The sequence below is a fragment of the Mastigoproctus giganteus genome, chromosome 12, assembly GCF_048544385.1.
Source record: "Mastigoproctus giganteus isolate SK-2022 chromosome 12, ASM4854438v1, whole genome shotgun sequence".
Taxonomy (NCBI): Eukaryota; Metazoa; Arthropoda; class Arachnida; order Uropygi; family Thelyphonidae; genus Mastigoproctus; species Mastigoproctus giganteus.
Window position 1 is genome coordinate 68,971,962 of NC_143586.1, and position 20,323 is coordinate 68,992,284.

Here is a 20,323-nt window from a genome sequence, read left to right on the forward strand (position 1 = left end):
CTGTGAAACAATCCCCACACCATCACACTTAAATGTGTGATGGTGTGCGGCATGTTTTTATGACACATTATGATACCTAATACCAGTGATACCTAAGTCTGAAGATACAACCTACTTGAACATCTCTGTTGGCAGGTGCATCTCTTCATGCTCACAGTTTATCTATCTGGTAATAATTGTTTCCAGAAGAATAATTTGTTGCATTACAAGGCATGGGTCATTTGGTATAGTTTTAAGAGAATGAGGATGACTACTATGCATCATTAGTTGGCTGTCGCTATATCTGAATCCAAATGGACATTATGAGATGAACTGGTATGAGGTCTTGGCGGCAGGAATTTCAGCCATCCAATCTAGGGAAATTGCAGGAAGGAAATGAGTATGCATGGGCCAATATCACTGTAGAATGCTTTTGGCACTTCATGAATTCATTTTCTAGTATCCGAAGTTGTCCTGAAAGCTAAACGAGGTGCTATTTATTATTAGTTCAGTGTAATTAATAAACTGGCCATTCAAGTGTGTCCCCTTTACTTGTTATTGTTACTTCCTTTCTTTCAATAAAGAAAACACAGGTACTTGAAGGCTGACTCTTATGATCAACCAGCAGTTACCAATGCATACAGTGTTCATTAGTTTTATTTCCTTGTTTGTTTTATAAATGCAAAAACCTGTTTGGGATATGATTCTCAACACAACTGCTACACTACTTTGAGAGAGTTTTATTTGGGTGGGCAGGGTAAAGATAATTTTTTAAATAAATATCCCAATACCATTAACATTAGCACAGCATGCAAGAAAGCAAGCTTACGCAGCATCAGCCAAAAAAAAAACCCACTCTGATTTCACCCCTCCATTCGTTCCAAATACTATCCAGCTCAGCCTTAAATTTATTTAGACTATCAACTTCCACAATAAAAGATGGAAGTCTGTTCCACCAAACAACTACCCGCTGGCTAAAGGCAAATTTCTGCACATCTATCCTACAGCTGTCTTTCCTCAATTTCAATTTACACCCTCTCAGGTGATTATTCTGAGTAAGAGGAAGACTCCCATCAGCATTGAGCATGCTCAAACCATTCAAGGCTTTATACAACCACAATCAGATCACGTCGCAGGTGCCTAGTCTCCAAACACTGTAATCTGCAAAACTTAAATCTTTCTTCGTAAGAGCAACCCTTCGTTCCATTCACTAATCTTGTTGCCCTTCTCTGTACTTGTTTCCAACAGCTCTACATCCTTCTTAAAATGAGGCCTCCAGACCTGTATACAGTACTCAAGGTGTGGCCTGACCATTGCCTTATACAATGGGATAATCACCTCCTTTGGGATATGATAGAAAAATATCATATGCCTGAAAAATAGCATATGATATTTTTCTTCCCTGCTAGAAAAATTCCTGTATATCATTGACAAGACACCATGAGCTACTCTTGAAGACCGTCTGCACTGCTCAGAAAACTTCATATCTGCCTCCACAATTACCCCCAGTTCCTTTTCATTCTCTACCACTATCAGTGTAGTACCACAAAGTTGATACGTTACTCAGGAGTTATTGCTTCCCATATATAGTACTTTACATTTGTCAATGTTAAACTCCATTTCCCATCTCTCAGCCCATCTGCTCAACTTTTCTAGATCCTGTTGCAGCAGCAGCATACTGTCATTAGTGTCATTAACAACCCTGCCAACCTTCATATCGTCTGCAAACTTGGAGATTAAGCCTGATATACCATCATCATATCATTTATAAATACAGAAAACAACAATGGACCCAACACTGAACCCTGAGGGACTCCACTAATAACATTAGTCCACGAAGAGCAGTGTCCATTGATTACCACTCTGTCTTCTCCCACTGAACCATCCTTTTATCTATAGCAGCAATGCCACACTGCTCCAATTTGTGCAGGAGTCTTCCATGTGCAACAGTATCAAAAAGCCTTTCTAAAATCCAAATATATGATATCCAAGTTATTCCCTGCATCCAGTTGCTTTGTGACCACATCATAGTATCCAAATCAAATTGGTCAGACAACATGTCCCCTTAACAAAACCATGCTGTGTTCGAGCTATAACTGAAGTCTTGTCAAGATGATCCTGCAGTGCTTCTTTAACCAGTGCTTCCATTAATTTCCTGGAACAGAAGTTAAACTAACAGGTCTATAATTACTTGTGTCGCCCTTTGATCCTCCTTTGTGAATTGGGGTCACATTTGCACATCTCCAGTCCATGGTTATCTCTCCTGAGTCCAAGAAAGCTCTAATGATTATGGCTAAGGGTTTGCTTACTTCCTGTGTTGCCACCTTTAATATAACTGGAGAGATCCTATCCACCCCAGATGCCTTTCTTATGTTTATCTTCAACAATTTCTTCTCCACTTTCCTCTCAGTTATTACAAAATCATCTAGCTCACTGCCAGAGTTTAGTTCACCTCTGGCATTCCCCTCACTGAATAACTCCTCATGTGTGAATAGATGCAAAATACTCATTTAGTTTGTTAGCCACCTGAGCAGGATTATCAACATTTGAACCATCGATATTGAGTGGACTAATCTGATTCAATCCCTTCCTTCTAGAGTTTACATACGTAAAGAACTCTTTGCTGTTTGTTGTTCTATTTAGCAGGGCTGTGCCAATAAACTGCTTCCCTGCCCCTCACTCTCTCTTTTAAAGCTCTTTTGGATAATTGAGTTTCATACTCATAATAAATAAACATTTACCAACATTGAAGAAATTAAATGCCCCTTTAGTACTTATATTAGGAGATAAATGTTTTTCATTATTTTTTTTTTATGAATTGGAAAAAAACTTTTAAATGAGACTGCACCCATGTTTTTTATAATGCTAAATATCAAATACAGTGAAACAGGAAATAAAGACAAGTTAAAGTAAGACTGGATGAGCCAAATTGAAAACATCACAGAACTATGCAAAACATGTTATTCAGAGGAATATTTTTGAACGTGACAAAGAGACAGAGAAAGGAATTTATTTATTTAACATATGATATAATTACAAACACAAGAAAGAAAAATACCAAGTAAGGGAAACATTTTTTTACACAATTATAAAATCCACTAAATACATAATATTAAGGGCAATAAATTCAAATACATATATGAGAGAAAACAAATATCAAATAAGAAAAACAGCGAAAAAAAAATTGTACAGAAATATAAGATTATGATATCAGATTACAATTAGATTGAACAAATCATCATAAGACAATTTTCTGGCTATTGTCAATAATTAACATGTGTGAAAACAATATGCATTTTGTATAAGATACAATTCAAAATGAGGGGAAAGGGAGACACAAGCATATTATTTACAAGTATATGAGAAGCATCAAAATACAGAATTTGACTTTAAAAGTTTCTTTTAGTACCACATACTGAAATTAGATAACATCAAGTCAATATACTAAATTTATTTATTGTCATTTAGCACATTTCAATAAAATGAACTGAATTTAGATGAAATGTACCAAATTATAATGCAGGAACTGCAATTACTAGATAGACCAGGTCACAACTGCTTTATGGAATCAAGTTAGATAAGATAATTTATAATGGTATCTGTCGAATGATTAAAAGCTGAAAGAATCATTTAGGCAAATGATTCTAAAAATAGCACTAGATAAATAAAAGCGATCTTAATATTGGAAATTTTATTGAAAATGAACATAGCAAAAGAACAAAACTAAACAATGTCACCTGCTTCCCATAGTAATGGATCCATCACAAAGAAGCAGAAAGCCAGAAAACATTTGGTATCTGAGAGAAAAAGTGAAATAACCATTAGCTTTCTGATCAATAAATGAAACAGGTACAACCAATAAAATATTTTGTAATTAACATTTTTAAAGTTTAAAACAGAATAAGTGAAGTATGATTTATTTTTCAAAAACAAAATTAGGCATTGGGCTTTTCAACAAATGTCCAATAACAGATTGAAAAATTTGTCATATGTGTGTATAAAGGAGAACATCTACAAAAAAAGATAAACTCTGTACAGTAAAATCTTGCTTGCACACACTACGTGTAAGGAAGGCCTGTATGCTAACGTCTGCCCATTAGAAATGAAAGGAGGTGTCTAAAGTTAACAGCAGGTCATATAAAAAATATTAATTCCATGAAAGACACTCCAAAATAAAAAACATTAAATGATGTAATACTGAACCTACACTTAATATGTGAAATAGAAGAGTTGTAAATTTTGCTGTGGTAACAATGGAAATTCTGGCTAAATTCAAAGTCTGAAGAACTGCCAAGTACCATCTCTGGAGGTTCAGACCACTCCCAACTGATGTGTGACACAATCCTGAAACCTGTGGTGGCAAACAAAAGCTAAGTAACATGATGCGATATGAGAATGTTCTTGTTTATACTCCGGCATGACCACCAGATGATGTTGTTGTTATTTGGTTTTTAGGAGCATTAGCAACTGAGGCCATATTGCTCCGGGGATATGCGGTGGTCATTCCCTGACCTTTCTGCATCCTCCATATTTGGTGGCTCACGGGCTCGAACCCTGGTCTAATCACGAAGCGTGTGCTACGCACTGCTGCCCCAGCCCACCTGGCTACGGAGGCGCCATGTCCACCAGGTCAGTGCAGTTTACAATAACTCATCAATATAAACGTTAATCATATTTGGCAGTCACAGGATTGAATCCCAGTCCACTCAATCTTTCCCAACCTCGCATATATGTTTACAGTTCCTTATAAAGAAGCACACTACAAAACCAATTGTCCATAATGATATTCTATCCTGCCAGCTGCCTCAACTTCTTTACAATCTTATCAAAGGAATGACTTGATAGAAAGCAACAGATTGCTGTCCAGCATGAACTTCTATTTAATAAAGGTGAAATACCCCAAAAACTCTCACACAAAATTCTTGGCCAACTTACTGTTAATAAACAAAACACCCTCTGTTAATAAAGTACATGAAATTTAACACCTGTTGATTATACATAATGCAATATAAAAGTGAAAAAATAAGGTTCCACATTTCATTCCAGTTGCACATTCAGTGCTAATTTATTTAATCTGTAAATTCCCAATTCTGCTGACATACTTTTTTATTTATATCACCATATTCAATTTTTTTCCAAAAAAAAAAAAAAAAAAAAGAAGTAGCAATGCAGGATTATCTACACAAGACTGAAATTATAATTCAGATACATGTATGGGTTTTTTAATTTTAATTTTAATTAAAAAAAATTAAATTATAACAAACAGAGTATGGGTTTGTTAAGGGGAAATCTTGTCTGACCAACTTGATCAGATACTACGATATGGTGACAAAGGAACTGGATGGAAAAAATAATTTTGATATCATATTTTTGGATTTCCGGAAAGCTTTCAATAGTTGCACATAAAAAACTGCTGTACAAATTGGAGGAGTATAGCATTAAGGGTAAGCTGCTGCTATGGATAAAGTGATGGTTGAATGGGAGAAGATAGAGAGTGGCAATCAATGGACACTGCTCTTCGTAGGGAGACTCCACTGTCATAAGTGGAGTCCACCAGGGTTCGGTTGGGCCATTGTTGTTTTCCATATTTATCAATGATATTGATGAAAGTATATCAGGCTTAATGTCCAAGTTTGCAGATGATACAAAGGTTGGCAAGTCTGTTAATAACAGTAATGACAGTAAGGTGCTGCAACATCGAGAAAAGTTCAGCAGATGGGCTGAGAAGTAACAACTGAAGTTTAACATTGATAAATGCAAAGTACTGCATATGGGTAGGAGTAACACCAGAGTAATATACCAACTGTGCGGTACTACACTCAAGATAGTGGAGAATGAAAAAGACCTGGGGTAATTGTGCAGTCAGATATAAAGTTTTCAGAGCAGTGCAGACAGGCTGCCAGAGCATCTTGTCAATGATATACGGGAACTTTGCTAGCAGGGATAGGAGATGATTATTACTTTGTATAAAGCAAAGGTCAGGCCACACCTTGAGTACTACATATCTGGAGGCCTCATTTTCTGGAAAGATGTAGAGCTGCTGGAACAAGTACAGAAAAGGGCAACGAGATTGGTGAGGGGAACAAAGGGTTGCTCTTACAAGGAGAGTTCTGCAAATTGCAGCAGGAGACTAGGCACCTGCAACATGATATGACTGAAGTGTATAAGGCTAAGAATGATTTGAGCTTGCTCAAATCACTCAAAGCCTTTCTCTTGCTCACATTATGCACTATAAGCATAAATTCAAATTGAGGAAAGGCAGCTGCAGAACAGATGTGAGAAATTTGCATTTAACCAGGGAGCGGTTGATTGCTGGAACAAACTTCCATTTGTCGTGGAAGTTGATAACTTAAATAAATTCAAGGAAATAATGGAAATAAAATTAATGGAAGTCAAATCAAGGAAATAAATTCATGGAAGTTGATAGCCTAAATAAATTTAAGGCTGAGCTGGATAGGCATTTGGAACGAACGGAGTGGTGAAATGGGGAGGGGGGTGTTAATTTTTTTTTTATTTGGCTGATGCTGCATAAGCTTGCTTTCTTGCATCGCATGCCTCTGCCCTTTACTAATGCTAATACTGGACAAACTTTTGGAGCAAATGGTTGGGTGAATGGAAAGGTTTCTTTTAACTGATGCTGTATAAGGTTGCTTTCTTGTATCATATGCCACTACTAATGCTAATGTTAATGCTAATAATTAGTTAGGTGAAAGCTTTCCAGCTTATTGCAAGTGCTGAGATTTTTCAAATGAGATTTGATTTTACCTTTTTAACTGAAAAATTCAAGAACAACATTTTGAATAGACATACACCAAAACATGACCAGCGAGTCATTATGCAAATCGAAGCAACTGCAGGTGAACTACAGCATGTGTGCTGGTCGAAACATGGTATAAAAAACACTTGATACTGAGCTCCATTCATCAGTGTTATTCTTGTTCTTCAGACGGGGAAGACAGCAGACTTAAGCGAGTTTGACAAAGGCCAAATTGCAATGGCCAGATGACTGGGTCAGAGCATATCCGAAATGGCACAGTAGGTGGGATGCTCACGATCAGCTGTGGCTAGTACCTACCGAAAGGTCCGAGGTGAGGAAACCCATGAACTGCTGGCAAGGTGTTGGACGACCACGAGTCATCGATGCTTGAGGCAACGGCTCTCTTGGATGGTACGTGTTACCAGAAGGGCAACTATGGTGCAACTCACCAGTAATTGGAATGCTGGTGACAGGAGTAATGTGCCGCAACACACACAGTACATCGAATCAAGCTGAAAATGGGACTGCGTAGCTGCAGGCCGCTCCGAGTGCCCATGCTAACTACAGTTCACCAGCCACAGCACCTACAATGGGCACATGAGCACCGAAACTGGACCTTGAGTGATTGGAAAAGATCGTCTGGTCCAATGAATCACATTTCCTGTTGCACCATGTTGACGGCCAGTTATGCGTGCGTCGTTTACCTGGGGAAGTGATGGCGCCTGGATGCACCATGGGACAAAAACAAGTCAGTGGCGGCAGTGTCATGATTTGGGCAATGTTCTGCTGGGATACCCTGGGTCCAGTCATCCATGTGCCGGGCACTCTGACGTCTACCACCTACCTAAACATCATTGCTGACCAGTTACACTCTTTCATGGCAATGGTCTTCCTCTCTGGCGGTGCTGTCTTTCAGCAGGATAATGCGCCATGCCACACTGCCCGGATTGTTCGAGACTGGTTCACAGAACATGAGGAAGACTTCCAGGTATTCCCCAGACATCAATCCCATCGAGCATCTGTGGTTTGTGTTGGAACAGCAACTCTGATCTGCGACATCTCAACCATGGATCTTACGGGAGTTAAAGGATCTGCTGGCTACATGTTGATACCAGATACCACAAGGCATATTTAGAAATCTTGTAACATCCATGCCTCGCCATCATATTAGGTATGTGGTCATAATGTTTTGGCTCATTGGTGTATTCAAGAATGGCTTTGATAATGTAAATTTGTTGCAGGTTTAATGAACTGATTTTTGAAAACAGTTCAATAAATAAAAAAATTAATAAAAGAAAAAATAAAATAATGGTTGACTACTACTACCAAACTCTGTTCCAGCAGAGCAAGTCCATGCCAATACATTATAAAACTTGCAATTTTTGTTAACCACATATTTCAGAAATTGCAAGGGCACAAATGAAAATAAAATAATTTTGTTTATCTTGAATGTATATTTGAAACAAAACCATGTTGTGTATGCAACTGAAATCTTAAATTATGACATCCACTGCATATCAATGGTCTGAAGTATTATACCATCTGTTTTTAGTGTCACCTTTATTACAAGGTTTAATTCAAATAAGGAGCTGGGAGGAAATTCAGTTTTCTGTCTGACGAAATTAAACTTTTCCCTTATATTCAATTCATGTTTCAGCACCTAGCCATTTACCATAATCATAATAAATGTTATTTTAAAAATAAGTCTTCCTTATGCAATCACTAATACCTATACACAGAGTATCCCTTAAGTATAACCTCAGAAAAATATATCTAACTAAATTTAAAGAAACAGTGCACCAGAACTAAAAGAAATGTTTAACATCTTTAACTGAATTTGAAATATATAATACAATACAGTAATTAATGAGCAATTTCTGAACTAAATTAAAACATTTTAATTAAATCCAAAGTATGGAACGAATTTCATATGGGCAATATGGATATTTTCTTTATGGTAGTCACAGAACAGAACAAATTAAAGTTCACTCCATTGCTAAGTTTCTAGGAGATGTCAGGTCCAGAGATAGTAATAGTGGCATGTGATGCAAGAAAGCAAGTGTATGAGCTTATGTAGCATCATACCAAAAAAAAAAAAAAAAATTCACACAACCATTCCCTCTATTTGTCCAGTACCTCCTTGAATTTATTTAAGCATCAACTTCCACAACAGATGGAAGTTTGTTCCAGCAATTAACCACCCACTGGCTATATGAAAATTTTCCACACATCTATTCTACAACTGTCTTTCCTTGTTTAAATTTATGGCCCCTTAGGTTCACTGCAATCTACCATCCAGAGAGAACTCCATCCAACCACTTTATTGCTAAAGTGAGATAGTTCCCCCATTTGAATGAAACCTCAGCCACTGAGGTTTCATTCAAATATTAAACCAACACATCATACAACAAATGGAAATATTGTTCAACTTTTCCTGTTCCTTCCAAGAATACTGCTACTGGAATAATTTTTCCACTGATACTACACCACAATGTTACTTTTGGTAGTTTGTTGATTTGCATTGATAGTAATATGATGATCATCCTCTGCCCAGCACAATATGTTCTGGCAGTTTTATGTATTTGTTCCCATGAAAACATAACTCATCACTAACCATATGGTCTTAAATTTCTTTCTTATTTAAGCCATTTTGAAAATTAAACCTTCGGCCTTTATCATCCCAAAATAATTCTTAGCCAAAATGTACTGTGTATGAATAAAATGTGTGATGATGCATTATTTAGCATGCAGATGTTTTTGAAAGTCCACCAAAACTGCTTCAGCAAAGTCTTCAAAAGACCAGCTCTTTTACTGGCAAATTGTGGTTTACTGAGATGACAATTCGGATAAACCATAATTTGTAAAATTTTAAGCTGTGTGTATCTCTGACTAAAGTCAGAAACATGCAACATCTCTTACATTCCATTCTAATAAAAATATTAAAGGTGCATTTTCATATGAGACAGTAATAGAACACCTTATAAACCTAATACTAAAGGTTCTGCCACCCATTTACTACAAAATTTTCACAAAATAATGACAATCATTCTTAAACCTTTCACAAGTGAGTTTCCCAAACTTGTGTGGGCTCCCTGTAGTGAGTTTTCCAAGGTGTATAGCATGGAGCAAATTTCTTTATGAAATTTTAGTTTTTTAAAAAATGACAGCTTTATACATAAATGCTTTTAAATATCAATTTACTTTTGAGTTTATTGGCCGTCATTAAAGTGGAATTGTCAAAAATTAAACGAGAATTTTTAAACAAAACTAAAAAAAAAAAAAAAAAAAAAAAGAAAGAAAGGGGAAAAGAAATTTTTTTTTTTTTTTTGGTAGTAATAAATATCCTCTATGTAATTTGTTTAGGGCAATAGCCTCGGGTTACAAAGAAGTTAACTAACATATAGGTTTGTGCTATGGCATTGTGGTAGCCAACTACTAAGTAGCTACAAAATTGGCATCATTCAAGCATATCTCATATTGTGAATATCTTCACAACAAGTTGCTATGAGATGCCAATTTTGTAACAACTTAGTAGTTAGCTACATATAAACACGATGCTATAGCACAAACCTATACGTTAGATATCCTCTACTTCTATTTATCTCTTAATTAAATTTCATCAACTTCTGGATCTGAGCGAGATCCAGATCTATGGCTGGAAGACAGACAGACGGACAGTGGCACATGCTGGAAATATTTCAAAACAATTCATATGTAAAAAGGAAGATTATTTGAAATGACTTCACAAACACAGATCTACATTGCAATCTCTGGAACCCAAACATTATAAACACAGATCAATGCGTTTACTCTCTGAAAGGATTAATGAATTAAAACCACTCACTGTATGTTTTAGGAATAGAAAACGTTAATAATTTCCACATACTCATTTTCGAATACCTCAATGCAATGCAAATCTGATTTCTCCTATTTTTCCTGAGAATGCAATTAAGAAAACTTTTGTAAGAAATTTTTTTTTTTTAATTATCCCTAATAATTAACAATTTAAAACGTTATTGTTTATACTCCGACACGACCACCAGGTCAGTGGAGTTTACAAATCAATCAATACAAATATTAATCATATTTAGCAGCCACAGGTTGAACCCCAGTCGACTCGAAGAGCATGCACTACTGCACTCTCACTCCTTACCACTCGGCTACGTCAATCTTTTTTGAACCAAATTCATAATGCTGATGACTTGATCTTGATATATGCATGATTTTTTGTTTTTGTGTGAATTTTTCAATAAAAGTACTCAATCTGTATGTTAAAATTTGAATCTGACATTGATTTATTGTGAGGCAATGAAAAAACAGTTGCTATGCAACACAAAATTACTGTATAAAGAAATGGCAGTTAATACACAAATCTAATTATATATTCCATAAGCATACTTATAGACACCTAACAACAAATGAAATGATCTGTTTAATCTGCAGAAATATCAAGTATTAAAAATGCTTGATGTGCTTGACTGGTGGGCAAAAGTATCAAGTACCAAATTTCATAGCTTGTATCACAATTGATACAAGTCATGAAATGTGGTATAGAAATATACTATATCATTACAACTGTGTCATTTTATCATCAAAGCAGGTAGTTTCTTAAATATGAAAATTATATCATCCATACCTCAAACTGTACGAAAACAGAAGAAGCACGGCTAGCACCAACTTCTATTGCACAGAAACAAAAGTGCACAGAAGTTTATTCAATCAGGAAATGCTAAAAGGGTAATGAATAATATTGAATGTCCAATAATATTTTTATATTGGAATTCTTTGGTAGGTGAAGATGTAAAAAAAGTGAATGTGTCAGAAGTTAAAAAAAATAAAGTTTTACTTATTCAAGGGGAGCATGAAAGAAACCTCCTCGTGGTGCTCCTGGCTAACTAATTCTTTCACAGTGGATCATTCCACCAGATAAGCAGAGTATACAATTTTCTAACATTCAGAATTCAAATAATGAGAAACTGCAGTCCCTCTCAGAATCTATTAAAATAGTATCCATTAATATTGAAGGTCTATCTTTAGGTGGGAAGAACTTCTCCATAAACTTTGTGCTAATTCCAAGTGTAGCCAAATCTGCGTCCAAGAAACCCACCGTGGTTTAAATCATCGACACCCTTATGTGAAAGGCATGCAAATGATATGCAATAGACCAAGAGAAATATGGCAGGGCAATCTTTGCAAGGAAAGGAATATTGATTGCCTCAAAGGTGAGCTCTGCAAACAATAATTTGGAAGTACTGATGAATGAAGTTTACAAATGCTTATCTCGATTTACAACCTCCAAGATGCCACCTTTAACCCCCAAGAAAGACTCATTCGGTGAGATGGGAAAATAGATCTTATCATCAGAGACTTCAACAGCCATAGCATTAGCTGGGCTATCCTGAGACCAATGATAATGGGTGGGCAGTTGAAACCTGGGCAGAAACAAATAATTTAACCCTTATCTACAATGCAAAACTGCCAGCATCCTTCAACAGTGGGAGATGGAGGTGAGGGTATAAACCGGATCTTATCTTTGTAAGTGAAACCATTGGACAATAATGCATTAAAACCATCTGGGGCCCAATCCATCACACACAGAACAGCCCCATAATGTGCCAGATTTTTTCTTCAACTTAAAAAAAAAACAAATCGGGAAAATTTGCCATCCTGTTGGACAATGTTATTATTATAATTGACCCAACTCCAGATAACTACAATTTTCTTGTAGCTATCAAAAGGATTTCCAGAGAACGCATACCAAGAGGATGTAGGACTGTGCATGTTCCTAGACTTGCTGACGAAACCTCAGAGTTGCTCTGCAAATATACACAACTGTTTGAAACCAACCCTTTTTGATACAGAGACCACTAAGGCAGGAGATGAATCCATTGATTACTTTTCTCACCTGGCCATAGCAGGTGAGTAATCAATGAATTCATCTCCTGGAGAACCTGGACAGGTCAAAAGATAGTCACGCTGCATGGAGACTTATGGCAAAACTCAACAATGACTCTTCGACCTAGAAGCAACATGTGAACGGCTAACCAAATTGCACACAAACTTTTTATGAATGGAAAGACAAAGAAGAAAATTCAAAGAAGCAGAAATGACAGGAACCTCTCTCTCTCTCTCTCTCTCTCTCTCTCTCTCTCTCTCTCTCTCTCTCTCCTGAAAGTAATGAACTTAGTGACCCTTTACCCTATCGGAACTACAATCTGGCATCTGTGAGTTAAAAATGGGGAAAGTTATGGGTTTAGATCATGTCAGGAATGAATAAATTAAACACTTTGGAGTCGGAACCAGGCTGTTGATCTATTTAACAACTGTCTCAAAGATTGTCAGATTCCCAGATATGGTGGAAATCTAAAGTCATAGCTATACTAAAACCAGGGAAGGACGAAAACAACCCAAAGAACTATAGACATATTGTCTTGCTCTGTCATTTATATAAACTCTTTGAACATATTCTTCTTAACAGTCTCGCACCCTTCGTGGACCGGAAACATATCCAAGACAGGCAGGATTTAGACCAGGAAAGTCTTGCACTAGTCAACTACTTAATCTAACCCACCATATTGAGGATGGCTTCCAACTGCAGAAAATTAAGGGTGTTGTCTTTGTGAATCTTACTGCTGCATATGACAGTCAACCACAAATTACTACTGACTAAGATTCAACAAATGACCAAGGACAATAACATCACTAAAATGATTGCTACCCTGTTGCAAAACTGCCGTTCCTTTGTAGAGTTCCAGGGTAGACAAAGCAGATGGAGGAGGACCCAAACTAATGGCCTACATCAATGCTCACTTGCTGATGTTGCCCCACCGGATGTGAGATGGTAGTGTCCTGTCACCGATTCTTTTTAACAAATAATCAAATGACCTGCCATTACCTGCACAAACTAGATCTTTCATTTATGCAGATGACTGAGCCCAGGCTGCACAGGGAAACACATTTGAAGAGACTGAGGTTAAACTGACTGCAGCGCTGTAACAACTCTCAAACTACTACCAAAATAATCATCTGACCCCCAACCTCACAAAGACCTAGGACTGTGCTTTTCATCTGCAAAACCACCGTGCCAACAAAAGGTTGGACATTAAGTGGCAGAGTATTGCCTTGGAACTTGTGATATCTGGACATCTCACTAGACTGAGCCTTGACATATAGGAAACACTGTTAAAAGCTGACAAATTCAAAATGGGGTGCACAGCCTAATACCTTAAGAACCTTGGCATTATGCTACTTAACTACCGAATATGCCAGCACAGCCTGGCGCTACTCCACACATACAGAGAAAGTAAATGTACCACTGAATAACTGGTTGTTTAAAGGTTACTCCAGTCAAGAAGCTATACATCCTTGCTGGAATTGCCCCACCAGATGTGAGACAGGAGATATAGGCAAGTGCCGAACTACAAAAAGTGACAGAAAACCCATTACACCCAATGTTCAAACAACAATCTTCTTTTCAAAAACTGAAATCAAGAAGAGAATTTCTTGCAATGACAAATAAACTGTTTATTATTATTAGCCATATGGTGCAAGGAAGCCTGAGGCTTATGTTGCACCAATCAAAAAAAAAAAAATTCCTGCCAGACAGACAGAGTCAGAAGTAGAAGCGAATCACCAAGAAAGAGAATGATGATGATATCCACACCATCCTTGACTCACATTGCTAAATGGAGAGATTTAGCAAGATTCAAGCAAGCAAAAGTCAAGATTGGATGACCCCACAAGAGAAATTATCCAGTGGACAGCTGTACAAATGGAAAGTTTGGCAGTTACTCAGCCATCTTAGAACTGGCATGGGTACATCCAAGGACAATTTGAAGAAATGGGGTATCTAAGCCCAAATTTCAACTCCGTGTGATTGCGGAGCTGAACAAACAACAAAACATCTCATCAGCTGCCTCCCCTTGCTCCTTCAACTTGCTCAACCTCTTGGAAGCAACAGAGAACGCTACTGAAGTGGCCCCATTTCTGGCAGAAATAGAGGAATTTTTTTTTTTTTTTTTTAGCTGACTGACTATGTATGTTATCTAATATTTGAATGTTTCTATATTTGCTTTTTTGTACATTTCGACATGAAATAAATAACTTATTCAAGGAAGAGAAACTGCTTCCTACATAATGAATTTTTATTAAAAGGAAGCCAATGACTAAAATCTGACAATTCCTTTCCTTTCAAAGCAGTTTAGCAGACTTCTACAACAAATGGATTTTCTTCACATAGCACCATCCAATAAGAAATGAAAAGAAGTGTGATTAAGCCTATAAAGAATGCACTAGTTTTAAAATTTACAACAGAGCAAATTCTTATATTAATAAGCTGCATGGGTATTGCACTACTTTCAAACAAATGACATCATGAATTTGTCAAATCTTTCCAGTCATTTATTTTCACAAAATATCTGTTTCATATTTTAAATAAATTGCATTAGCCATAGCCATGTCATTAGTTCTAATGTGATACAATACCTAGGTAAGGAATGGTACAGTAGATTTCTCTATTGTGAGTATTAACTAAGGGAAAAAAGTCTTAAATCAGTAGGCTGTTGGGGGGGGGGGGGGAGCTGTTGTAACCACAGGAGTGGATACAACAGTCCAAGTGCTTAAAAATGTCAATGATGCTATCAGAGCTCATATTAAGCTCTCATAGCATGAAGCTTTTTCTTAGAATTTTTACATGGGTTTTTAACATATTTACTTATTTCACTGAATTATTTCAGCAACATTAATCTCAATAAAGTTATTAAATTTAGACGGATTTTATTTCATTATGATAAGGTGAAATCACTGTTAAAGTGAAAAGGCAAGTAGTATTATACCCACAAAATCCCAAGTACAACTGTAAATGAGATTTAACATCTTTCCCTGAAGTAACAATAGGAAGAATCCAAGCCATGTTTCCTTTGTGCAGATCTCTCTACCTTGGCAGAGATTTGCACAAATCTTGATTGGCAAAGCTTTGGTGCACCTTAATGGTGCAAATAGGTTGATTACTATGCAATACTCATAAAAAGTGTTGTTACACTGTTGTCAACATTTGTCATGCTATTAATAAGAAAGTTTGAGAGTGTTCTGGTTAAAGGAAAACAGTTTATAACTTATGCTGAGTTTGAGAGAGAAAACAGTACAAACTGTCTTCCCCAGAGCTGATCCATCAGAGCTGTGCTATGTTCAAAAACCAATTTGCATTGATTGCAGGACTATAAGCAACTAAAAATTGTGGAGGGGGGGCTACTCTACCACTCAAGATTATCTAATTACAGACTCAATTGGGGGAAAAAAAAAAAAACCCATTAAGCAATAATCCAGTCTCTGAAAGAATTCAAACTCAGGCCTCTCTAAACAAGTGACAAATGCACTGTACTGTAATGTACTGTAGTAGCTACAGAGAACCTCCCCAAAAACCTAATACATAACAGAAAGTGGTATCGCACTCGATTAGTAAAATATCCTCACTCTGAAAAAAACTGCCCTTAAATAACTGTACTCCATAAGTAGCACAATGTCATCCATTAAAAGAAACTGGTGGAGGAACCACTGTGTCCCCAAAAATCTGACACAGGATTCAAGGATTTCATTCTCATACCTAACAAGTCCCCCTACCTCTCTCTCTCCATAATGTGTGGCTCTACACACACACATATATTTTAAGCTTGCCCAGAACACCTTCTATGTGATCCTTTTCTCTAATATTTATGGACTGGTTTCAAGTCCCTCCCCCTCCTTTTTACTCCCCTAACCCCCACACAAATGAGGATATGTCGAATATCAGAGTGCAAACTAAAGCTGAACTCACCCACAAGTTTAGATTCATCATATCAAACCACTACTCCTGGATCCAAATGACATGCTTGTAACACCAGCTAAAATGGTCTACTTGAAGTGTGAGCAAGAGATATATACTTCTAACATACAGATCTTTTCCCCACATACAATGGGAAAACAAATTTGTGGGGAATCTTCTTATGTCATTTGGCAATTAGGGTCAGATATTAGTCATTTGCCAGAGGTGTAATTTGTCAATGCCACAGGGATTGACTACGTCTGGAATTATCTCCAGGTGGACATTCAGAACCCTTGCTATTACCACCACCTATGATTGATCTGCTTCCATCCCCCATTCTACCAATTACTCTCCACTGTAATGGATCACTCATACAGTACCCACGCTGACACCGTTTTGAGTGACCATGTGCAATCCAACTTATATCACATCAGACAATTATTTAAAACCATCCATATATGCACATCAGAATGATTAGTACATGTGCTAATTTGCATCAGTTACTTGATCAACATGGACAATTTCAGTTTCAGTTAAAAAGAGCAAGGGTGCAAATTTTAATAACTTTTGTTCATCAGTATATTTTACATGGTTATGTAGATCAGACAAATCAAGACATAAAACATTGCTTATACTTTTCGCATAACTGTTTAGTTTCGTGAACTCCACCTCTTCACTCCTGTAGCACCATGCCATGCATTAAAAGGAAACATCCTGAAGTGGAGTGCAGCCAACAAGAACACAAATCAAGAGGATGGGATGCAAATCCTATATTCTCCTCCAACAGAAGAGGCCCATGCTATTATAAAAGAAAACAAATTTATAATTAAAATGTTATTCTGTAGTGAATGATTTAACTTAGACTAATACTGGATACATGCATGCTATTCAATAATATAAGAAAATGAAATGCATTTCTAGTTCTAACAGATTTCATAAAAAGGTGCTGGGAGAAAAAAAAAAAAAAAAACAGTTGGCTATATATATAGATGGGAATTATAAATTGATCATCCACAGTGGTAGAACATATCCTAACTTGCTAAATGTGTGTATTAGAAATGCAAAAAGAAAAAGCAATAACTTTGATAAGTTTATTAACAAGGATTCATGAGCTTTTATTAACATTTGTAGTCCTACATTTATAGTGAATATAAATGTAGGATTTATCCATAGATAAAATTGTCAAAAACATCTGAAAGGATTTTGTTTCACAAACGGGATTACAATAATCACAGAATTATTTTCAATAGAACTAACTAGTAGCTTTGCTAAAGAAAGAAATTCTGGTAATTACTAAACTTATATGCCTCCGTAGCCGAGTGGTCAGGGGCGGGAGTGCAGTAGCACACGCTCTTTGAGTAGACCAGGGTTCAAGCCCTTGACTGCTGAATACGGTCTATCTGCCAACCCGCACTGGACCAGCGTGGCAGATTATGGTCCATTTCCCTCAGCATGAATTGCTGAGGAGGCTTCCATCCTGCAGTGGGTTGATAATGGCTGCACTTTACATTTTTTTTTTTTTTATATTAACAGATATGCATGGTTCAAAGCAAAGAACAAAATAAATGTTACAAAAACTGATTACTTTAACAGCAGAGAAGGAAAGGTACTGGGATGACTAAGAATATCAAATACTGAATCCTATCATAAACAAAAGTGACTTTGTAATAAAGCTAGATGCAGAATAGGGCACATGAGGGCAGATTATGAAAAGTCTTTGACTAACAGCATAAAGAACAACAGCAGAAGATTTTTTTGGTTATATGAGTACTATAAGAAAAGGAATCAACAATATTGCATAAGAAGATTAGAAATAATAATACTAATGAACCTGATCAGCTGCTGATAATCCAAAATATTTTTATTCAGCTAAATTCAATATTCGCAAGTGAATATGGTTTAAACTTGAAAGTACCAGTAGCCCAACTTGCTAGTAATTAATGCTTACATTGAAATAATCTGAAAATTATAAGCAACTAGGGCAAAAGCATCATTGCTAACATTTGAATTTCCAAAAGCTGGAAATTAGGTATTTGCAGGCAGGATTAAATCATGAATTTTTTGGAAATAACACAAGATTTTTTGTAGTCCACAATGCACTAGAAATGAAATTTCATGACAAAATACATATAAAGATTAGTTAACCTAACATTTTTCTACCTGTGGATATCTGTTTGGATTGTCTTTTAGACATCAGCTGATTATGATAGCTTCAAGAAATACACTTGGCATTTCTGAAGAAGTAGCAGACTACACTTCTTCAGAAACGTTAAACCAAAGTTTAATTTACTAAAATAGTATTGCTGTTCAGAACTAGTTAAAATTTACAAAACTGCATAAGAAAGAGAAGATCTGAATTCGGTTTGCATTTTTTTTTTCACCTCATTCAATATTCTCTGACACAGAATTGCTATAAGAAATTATTAAAATGCAAGAATGACATGGGATAACAACATCTATTTCATGATTCCTTGTAAAACGATGCACTGCCAGTCAATAAAAATTTTAATATCTCAGCATTCACATAAGAACATGACTTTTTTTAATAGGAACTTCTGCACCATGTAGTCACATGGAGCTAAAAAATAATTCCATACTGAGCAAAAAACAGAATATTCTCCTGTTTTATCTCTCCACAATTTTGGCAGTAGAAAGGTCTCTAAGCCAGAATCATCTTTTCTGTTTAGTCGGCTATGGTAACCAAAACGGCAGTGAAAGACTTAAAAACTGTTGGTAAAATAAATTTGCACATAACATTCTTCACAATTCCTGAATGTGAGGTATGTAGGAGTAAAGAACTATGTTCTGATTTTCAATGTTGGAATAAAATTTAAAATAAACAAGCAAACTGATTTATTCAAGTCAAAAGAGAGAATAACAAACAGATTTTGTGCACGAGTGAGGATAACATGCCTAGAATTACCATCTTGCTTGCTTGGCCTGCTTAGGATTGCTTTTACCAATTCAGAAAATTTCGCAAGTTCATCAATTTGTCCTTCTCAAATCTTTTGAATCATTAACTGGAATTAAACATGTCAGTGCCACTCAATAGTGATTGCCAGTTGTACTCTTTAATTTGGTAATTCTGAAAAGATATTAAACTGAGAAGTGCTCAGGTGACACTAGTATGTAGTGGACTTCAGTAGTGGTGGACTTCTTTACTTATATAAATTCTAAAAGGAAGGGGAAGAATCAGATTGGTCCACTTAATATCAATGATTCGACTGTTGATGACCCTGCTCAAATAGCTGACAAACTGAATGAGTATTTTGCATCTGCATTCACACATGAGGGGAGAAAAATGCCAGTTGTTTATCAAACTGTAACAAGTTGCTTAATGATTTTGTAATACCTGAAAGCAAAGTGGAGGAGAAATTGTTGCGGTTAAACAAGAGAAAGGCAGGGGTTGTTGGGATGTTAGTTTCTTTGCCACCTCCTTGAATACAGTTATATTCAAGGAGGTGACAAACAAACTAAGCAAACCCTTAGCCATAATTATGAGAGCATTCTTGGACTCAGGGGAACTCCCCAAGCACTGGAGATGTGAAAATGTATCCACAATTCACAAAAGAGGATCAAAGGGTGCCAAGAGTAATTACAGACCAGTTAGTTAAACTTCTGTTCCGGGTAAAATAATGGAGTCACAGGTTAAAGTGCATTGCAGGATCATCTAGACAAGACTGCAGCAATAATTCAGACACAGCATGGGTTTGTTAAGGAAAAGTCTTGTCTGACAAATTTGATTAGATACTATGATGTGATTACAAAGGTACAAAAAATAGATTCAA

General features: G+C 36.4%; 1 protein-coding gene across 5 annotated transcripts in view; it reads right to left on the bottom strand.

Moving 5' to 3' along the window:
• pps (protein partner of snf) overlaps nucleotides 1-20,323 on the bottom strand; it is a 656,065-nt gene that overhangs the window by 514,495 nt on the left and 121,247 nt on the right. For 3 of the 5 annotated variants that reach the window (XM_090386465.1, XM_090386462.1, XM_090386463.1), the window contains one exon: nucleotides 17,171-17,334. The exons of 1 other annotated variant lie outside the window; for it this stretch is intronic. The gene's annotated coding sequence lies outside the window, so the exon portion shown is untranslated. The remainder of the gene's footprint in view (nucleotides 1-17,170; nucleotides 17,335-20,323) is intronic. One more of the 5 variants, XM_090386466.1, reaches the window with a different exon arrangement.